The sequence below is a fragment of the Onychostoma macrolepis genome, chromosome 03, assembly GCF_012432095.1.
Source record: "Onychostoma macrolepis isolate SWU-2019 chromosome 03, ASM1243209v1, whole genome shotgun sequence".
In the NCBI taxonomy this organism is placed as follows: Eukaryota; Metazoa; Chordata; class Actinopteri; order Cypriniformes; family Cyprinidae; genus Onychostoma; species Onychostoma macrolepis.
Window position 1 is genome coordinate 14,314,659 of NC_081157.1, and position 9,119 is coordinate 14,323,777.

Here is a 9,119-nt window from a genome sequence, read left to right on the forward strand (position 1 = left end):
GTACACGTGAAAAAAAAAAATGCAATTTGCTTAAGAAATGCAGATCTGATGTTAATAAGAAAATAATTGCAGGTTTACTGACAGTTTGTGCCTGAATACTGTCAGGATTTGCTAAAGGCATGCAGTGAACAGTAATGGAAAGTTGAACACCATTCGTTTTACAGCTGGGCTTTTAGCATTTAAAAAAAAAAAATTTTTACAAACATGTCCTCATCCCCTTTGGTTTATTATATAGTTTTTTTATGGTTGCAGGAGTGTTTGTTTGTTATTCATGCATCAAGAGTAGTCTTTAACAAGCCGAAAAGAATGCACATCACACCTCTGTTCATCAGTTTGCTCTGGCTACCAATAGCTGCTCACATAAAATTCGAGGCATTGATGTTTGCCTACAAAACCACCACTGGCTCTGCACCCCTTTACCTCAGTTCACTACTTCAGACTTGTGTCAGACTATGTGCTGTCCAGAAATGTGCATTCTGCACATTATAGTGCCATCCCAAAAAGGTACAAAATCACTCTCAGACTTTTACCTTCACTGTTCCCTGCTGGTGGAAGTCTTCAAGAAATGGCTAAAAACACATCTCTTCCATCAACACTTGACCCTCTAACACTAGCACTATCTATTTTATCTACTTGTTTTATTTTTATTCATTATATAAAAAGAACTTGACCCTGTAACAAGTAGCATTTGCTATTCTTTTTCTATTCTAATCTACTTGTTTTCTGTTTATGTATTATAAAAACTAATAATAATAACCTGACCCTCTAACACTCTCTATTTTATTTCTCTTCAATACACTTTTATCAATGTAAGACATTACTGATATTAGAGCTGATTCTCTTAATTCCACTTTGGAACAAAGTACATCATAACACACAAATAAAAAAGTTATAAAACAAGTTTGGACTTTATTTAACTTTTATGTTCAATTTGTTTCTCTCTTTCTATTATGGCAACAAAATTTTGTCTCTCTCTGAACTTCCTAACAAACTTGGCAGTTGTCTCTGGTGCTGTAGAAATTAGTTTCAGTATTTCTTTTTAATATTGGTCAACAGCATATCCAATAGCTGTGTAACAATTCAAAGGCTGCATCCTTCAAAGGCTGCAAAGCCTGTACTTAGCATTGTTAGAGGACTGTTCTTGTCACCTAGCAAGCTGCCATTGACTAGTGGCAGTAACGTTTGTATTGGAATTTTTTGTAAGTTATATTCAATATTGCCTAAAACAAACCTTCAAAACCATCTATTTATGCACATAATAAAGGCACAAAATAAAGTGTATAAATGATAACATCTCAAAAAAGCCTGTTGTCAACCGGCACATTGAATTATTGGGTAAGGTAAGATGTGAAAGTTTCATCTGTTGTAGCCTTCATTGCCTGAGAAAATAAGGGCACATTTTGAGGCTACATTTGAAGGATTCTTCAAATTGAGACAGCCTTTGTCAAGTGACATCATATCTTGATTGTTTAACCTTTAGGGATTTAGTAACACAAAAGTTTCTGTGATAATATTAAATTACATATCTATTATGCACTAAAGTATAGAACATGCAACAGTATTTAGTGATTAAAAAATAAATAAATAAAAATTAAAACCAAGTTAATTAAAAGAAGTTTAAACTACATAACCTGGTACATATATATAGTGCCTTCATGTGGCAGTTGATTGTTTGGCATAGCTCCATGAGAGGCAGTCACATGATCATAGTGACGAATTTTCACTATCACAAGAAGAATCTCTGGCACATTCATTTTGTCTGAAAGACACAGAGAGAGAGAGAACACCTGAGCAAAACGACGCAGGAAATTCCACACAGTAATGATGACTTCAGGTCAAGGTCAGTATAAACTTATTTTAAATACTTTTGATATAGATACAGATAAGAGAAATTTATCTTCTATAAAACTAGAAGACACCAGAAGAGAACAATAAAAAGGACTGTTACTGAAATGATGGAGGTCTATTCAGTCTCAAAATGTGATAAAATATAAGTAATAAAATGAAAAAGTGCATATGTGTTAAGAACATTTGGATCCTTTTTGGTTAATTTCACATTAGAAAATCCAAGATGAATACCAAAGCATGCACTGAAAATGTGTATGTATAAGAGTAATTTGTGTTTAGTCTAATGCTATATCTGTTGACTTGCATGAATGGCCAAAATACATGCAAAAATGGCAATACACTTGACAGTAAAAAAAATGCTGAATTTAAAATGACCTAGTTTTGGTTATTTTGGCAACCCAGTGCTGGTTTCAACAGGGACAAATCCAGCACTGTTTATTGTAACCCAGCTGGGTTGGGTTTAATCTTTTTTTTTTTTTTACTGCACTGTATTCCAAATTATGCAAATGCAAGTGACATATTTCACTAGGATTTCAGTAAATTAAGCATTCAGGTTTTTTATATTTTCAAAGAAAGTGTTTGTTTCTTTTATTTCTCCGTTGTTATTGTTTTGTACTGCAAACTTTCCCTTTAATCTTGTGTCTCCGTCTGCACATATTCACACCTCTCTGGACGGGATTTGGCTCTATTTATTTTTCTTGCCTATGATATCACAAGCACGCCAGCATGCTATAAAAGTGTGCCTGCATAAAACATCAGCATGTGAAATAAAATCATAACGTGTCTGTCTCTATTGAGTTTTTAAAAATGAAGAATAATAGAATAAAACATGGCCAGCAATTCAGAAAGTGTCCCCTCTTTATTACAGGATTGAAAGATATGAAATATCTGTTTAGAAGTGGAACACACTCTATCCACTCTAAAGGTGATCATTTTACAGTGATGATGTTAATGCTTTACAATTATTAAAACTTACAGCAGTTTTGTGAGCTCGTTGTTTGTCATCCATTCTTGTTTGCATACCCTCATAGAACACGCTGATGACGTGTTTGTGTAAGTTTTTGAACTGTAAGGGCTAAAAACAAAATACATTTTTCCTCAGATTCAATTGCAAGATGATTTGATTGCATCTTATATATTGTAATTTGCAGTTATGAAACATTTTCTGCCATTTTGAATTTTTTACACAAATTTGTGCGCAAAAGGTCCATACGAATGATTTTAAGAACAAATCATGATTCACCAAAAATTTCATAATAAAGTTTATTTACGAAAGAATTTAGAAACAACTGAAACCACACGTATGGGAAAAAAAGCACTTACTCTCCACGCCTTATAATCGTGTTATCGTGTAAGATCACATAACAAGTTATATTTTAACCTAACACGACTATAATATGGTATGGCAGCCATATCACCCTGCAGCCCAAGACTGGTTACCCACTGAAGCTAAGCAGGGCTGAGCCTGGTCAGTACCTGGATGGGAGACCTCCTGGGAAAACTAGGTTTCTGTTGGAAGAGGTGTTAGTGAGGTCAGCAGGGGGTGCTCACCCTATGGTTTGTGTGGGTCCTAATGCCCCAGTATAGTGATGGGGTAACTATACTGGCAAAAATCACCGTCCATCGGATCAGATGCTAAACGGAGGTCCTGACGCTCTGTGGTCATTAAAAATCCCAGGATGTCATGGCTTCATAATCATCACCATATCTACTGATTGGTTTCATCATTGTCTCCTCTCCACCTATAAGCTGGTGTGTGGTGGGCGTTCTGGCGCAATATGGCTGCCGTCGCATCATCCAGGTGGATACTGCACATCGGTGGTGGATGAGGTTATTGTGAGTGCACACAAATAAATGTAGAGTCTTAGGTTTGAAAAATGTATTACTTTTATCTGTATGACCAAAAATGACTAGTATTTTAAGTGCATGTGACCACACCGGCGCCTCCATCTGTCATGCAGTGAGAGTGCTACTGTTCACTTGAGCGCACATTTTTCTAGGTTAACATTATGTTGAGTGATCATGTAAAGTTGCTACTACATACATATTTCAGATTATAAGCCATATTTCACGAGTTCACACTTACATACAGTATAATAAATAGAATAAAGTTTATGCGTATTTGGTGTGCTGTCCGAGGGGAGGGCTCCGAGCTCGGAACTTTGGCCCGAACCCTGAGTACCCCCCTTACAGGTTAGGACAGGAATAGATGCAAGTGCGGAGAAGGGGTGGCGGAGGGATGCTGGAAAACTGTCAAGGAACAGAGGTGAGTTATGGAGCGAATTTTGTGCCAATATTCATCAAACAAATCCAGAGTTTTGCAAATAAACACAATCTGCTTTGCAAAGAAAAACTCGACTTGCAAACAAACGCAAAGTGATTTGCAAATACAAAACTCTATTTGAGAGAAAATGCAGAGGTATGGACAAATATATGTATTGTGTGTTGCAACTGTGAGACTCATTTGCCTTTTTATGAGGAAACTTGGCTTGATTTTCTCACATGTGTGCGGGCAGATTTTCTCACATGTGCAATTGACCAACTTTCTTTTCCAAAAACAGCAGATGGTCAATTTACACTTGTCTCCCGAGAACCGAAACACCTCTTTACCTTTTCAGACCAATATGAGTGGGGAACAGGTGAGTTTCTGTCTTACTATCTCTATAATTTACCATTTAGATGTTTTCAAAAAGCGACCCTACTACAGTGTCAGTGAAATTCACAACAAGTGCTGTAAAACTGTTAACATGATTGATTAGTTCAAAAATCAGGAGTGACATGGCTAAACATTTAACTAGGCAGTCTTTCCCTACAAAAACTGATCCATTCTCCGTACCTCTTATCCTCTGTTGGATCACGGGATATAGAATATATAACATTCAGAACAATGCAGGGATATAACAATATATCGTGTCACAATATATTGTAATACTAAAATGCAAATGTGTACTGGATAGCGACAATATTGTGTACCAAAAATGAAAGCATTTTGAATTTTATTTTTTACATTAGGTCTGTCAGACTTTGTCTCTACGTCTTGTATTTCCTCTCCTCTCCTGCCCTTATTTGGAGTTCCTGTTCCTGTCCTTGTTTGTTGTGATCATTAGTTAATTTACTTTAATTTACAAGGTCAAGTAAAATTTATTGTCTTTCTGCTATAGACATAGCCTCCAGTAGAGAGAAATGCAGTAAAAGTTTAAACAAGTATAAAACTACACATAGAAAACATACTGAAAGGAGTAGGATAAACTAATTATACAAATAGGCTACTATAATCATTTAATAAACTAGTTAAAGTTCAGGTGAGCTTTATTGTGATTCAGCTATGTACTGTAAATGTACCAAAATATAATCTAAACATTAATATCCCTTATGAAAATTAACCATGGTTTTACTAAATAAATACCATGGTATTTGTAGTAAAGCTGCCTATATTGAAATGGTAACCTGCAAAAAAAAACATGATTACCACACTTTTACTATAGTAAAACCAACTTTAATTTTCATAAGGGATATCATAGTTTATTATCATATTTATGTTTATATATAGTATAGTAATATACATGCCTTGTACAACATGTAAAACTAAAAGTGGCCTGTAAGGAGATATTTCATATTTCAACCAATATACCAGCAGATTTTAGTCTGACAATAGCCTGTTTGGAAAAATCCAACTAAAAATATGTAGCTTTTTATATAAGGGCGAGCAACATTTTAACTCATGAAGTTAAGAATAAAAGGCTATTAAAATGCAAACGTTCGTCATCTGAGTCACTCCTAGAAGAGTCCTCGCTGTCCAGAGTGTGTCTTCACCCGTGTAGCACGCTGTTTATTAAACCACTGTTTATTAAAATGCTGAATTTAGTATTACATCAGCGTGAACTTGTTCCTTCTCCCCAATTCACATGACGAGTTACAACAGAAGAGAAATATTCATCATTTAGACAAATGATAGCACAGTTACATCATTTAAAAAAAGTTTAAGATATTGTACTAAATAATGTGATTTGTTTTCATTTTTTTATTAATAATTAATGACATCTTGGGTGAAATTACTATATCTGATACTAAATTAAATTATCTAAGCTTTCATTTTTGGTACACAATATTGTTGCTATCCATTATACATTTGCATTTTTGTATTACAATATATTGTGACACGATATATTGTTATACCCCTGCATTGTTTTGAATGTTATATATTCTATATCCCGCGATCCAACAGAGGATAAGAGGTAAGGATAATGGATCAGTTTTTATAGGGAAAGGCTGCCTAGTTAAATGTTTAGCCATGTCACTCCTGATTTTTGAACTAATCAATCATGTTAACAGTTTTACAGCTTTTACTGTAGTAGGGTCACTTTTTGAAAACATCTAAATGGTTAATTATAGAGATAGTAAGACAGAAACTCACCTGTTCCCCACTTATATTGGACTTATATTGGTCTGAAAAGGTAAAGAGGTGTTTTGGGTCTCGGGAGACTAGTGTAAATTGACCGACAGCGCCATCTGCTGTTTTTGGAAAAGAAAGTTGCACAATTGCACGTGTGAGAAAATCAGCCTGCACGCATTTGTGAGAAAATCAAGCCAAGTTTCCTCATAAAAAGGCAAATGAGTCTCACAGTTGCAACACACAATACATATATTTGTCCATACCTCTGCATTTTCTCTCAGATAGAGTTTTGTATTTGCAAATCACTTTGCGTTTGTTTGCAAGTCGAGTTTTTCTTTGCAAAGCAGATTGTGTTTATTTGCAAAACAGTCTTGAATTATTTCCAAGGTTGCTGCCCCGATGCGAAAAGAGTGACTGGAGTAGTTATCCCCTGGGATGCCTGATTGTTGGAGAACAGATTTGAGGTGTTTTTGGAACCAAAAGCGAGTTACAGGTTTGTTGGAGTCGTCAAGAAATAGGGATTCAATAGGGGACTTTGCTTGGGAGATTCTAGATTGGATGTATGCAAGAATAGTTTGATATGGTTGGATTGATGACGGCAGGTTGAAAATATAGATAAAATGACCTTTCCTGGCTTGGTCCGTCTTGCTTTGTTTAATCAAAAAGGAGATTGTTTCACTGTCAAGGACGGATAAGTCTGAGATGGGGTGGTGGATTTTTGGATTGAATTTAGAAGTGATAGTGAGTTTCGAACATCTGAGAAAACAAAAAAAAGCCAAGATAAACATAGCGTTGCGGGCGGTATTGATGGGCCCGTATTCTGAACGGAGGGTATGAATACATTTTGTGAGAATGTCTAGTGTTATTGGTTGTCTGGAGTCAGGGCGGGTGGGTTGAGATCGTTGAATCCCTTTGATCAATAGGGAGATTTGGGAGTTGTTTATTTCGGGAGGAAGTGCCGAAAATTAGTTTGTGAAAAAATTGGAGTCCGCTTAGGTACCCTTTGATGGACCCAACTAGGAGATTGAGAGAAGAGAAAAATCGGGAAACGGTAAGTTCTATGAAAGGTGGAATGATTTAAAACACCTCCATGCTGTCACGTAAGATTGGAGGGTTCTGGGAGACTCTGCTTGGAGGATGGTTTTGAGCGATACGTCGAGAAGGGGTTTTAACGGGTGGGCTACGGAAATATTAGTTCTGAATAGTGAGGCACTGGAGTTGGGAATTGGTCCGCATCTGGAGCCAGCATCCTGAATTTCTGAAACAGAAAACGAGAAAGATAGTCAGCGATTTGATTTTTGAACCGGAACATGTTTGGCAATTATGATAAATTGGTCACATGCTGAGATCCAGGTGAGGCATCTTAAAAGAGGCATCAGAGCGTGTGAATGAGAACGGCCTTTATTGATGCACTGGACTGTTGCTTCATTGTCACAATGTACTAAAATACTGTTAGCAGTCCATTCTTTCCCCATAGGAAGGCTGCTACTACAACAGGGTAAAGCTCAAACAGTGCTGAGGACTGTGTTGTGTCCTGGAGCTGGGGGGGGGCCATGGGGATGCGAACCAGCGCCCATAATAGAAGCCCCCGAAACCGACTGAGGGAGCTGCGTCTGTGAACAGTTGGATGTCAACGGGAGAAGATATGAAATTGTTGTAGAAGAAGGATAAGCCGTTCCACTGTTTAAGGAATGTTATCCATAATGAGAGTTCATTGTGACATGCCTGATTTATAGAAATTCTATCCTCTAGCACGTAAACAGAGGACGCGAGGGAGAGCAGATGCGAAATGAAAGGGCGGCCCTGAGGGATGATACGCACGGCGAAGTTAAGGTAGCCGAGCAAGGATGGGAGTTCACGTTTTGAACAGTTTGGGTTATCTGAGAGGGTGGATGCTACGAGAATTATTCTGTCGATTTTTTTCCTTGGGCAGAGATGCTTGGAATTTGACTGAGTCTAAATTGATCCCCAGGAACTCGATGGAAGTGGCAGGGCCCATAGTTTTTTTCCTGGGCAATGGGGATACCGAGCTCAGAAAAAACTTTTTGAACTGAAAGGAATGGCATCGGGAGGCGAGATTATTAAAAAAATCATTGAGTAAGTGAATGAGGCATAATTGTTTGATAAAATCCAACAAACGGCATGTCAAATATCTTGGGGCTGCTTTTGCATCCGAAAGTTAAACGCACAGAAAAATAGAATTTCCCGTGCCAGCGCACCCTGAAAAGGTGCCACGAATCCGGGTGGATGGGCATCACTTTAAATGCTGAGGTGATGTCGATTTTTGCCATCCAAGTGCCGTGACCTACTATTTTTAACATATCGATCGTATGATCAATATCATGGTATTTGAGAGAAAATTCATACGGGGAATTATGAGGAGCTGACAGGTCGATTATAAGGCATTTCTTACCTGAAAATTTTCTGGTGGCTACTCCAATGGGGCTGATTCGGAAAACTGGAAAGGGGGGAGCGTCAAAAAGGCCGATCATGAAGCCTGAATCTACTTCTTTTTTAATCAGAGTGTCAACAACGTCAGGCTCTGCGAGAGCACTTTCAGAAAGTGGACATTCTACGCCGGGTTTAAAACCGTGTTTGAGGCCGGACAGCAGATAATTCATGAATTCGGTGTCCGGGTGGTTACATAGTTCGATAGATAGTTGAGAGATATTCACAGGAGTCGATAAGTAGTTTTAAAATTTTTTATTAGCTGATGTTCTTACAGGACATACATGACGGGCATGAGCACCGCTGCAAAAACTGCAGATATGCAGATTCCGGCAACGTTGTCTGGCGCATTTGCTAATGTTGAAATGGTGGCAGGGCTGCCTGCTATCGGTAGAAGGAGCATTCCTTATGAAATCCAGATTCACTTTAG

The 9,119-nt window shown here is 37.5% G+C and overlaps 1 pseudogene; it reads right to left on the reverse strand.

The window, feature by feature from the left end:
- Positions 1-1,900: 1,900 nt before the first annotated feature.
- On the reverse strand, positions 1,901-8,862 carry LOC131534643 (uncharacterized; annotated as a pseudogene).
- Positions 8,863-9,119: the final 257 nt, after the last annotated feature.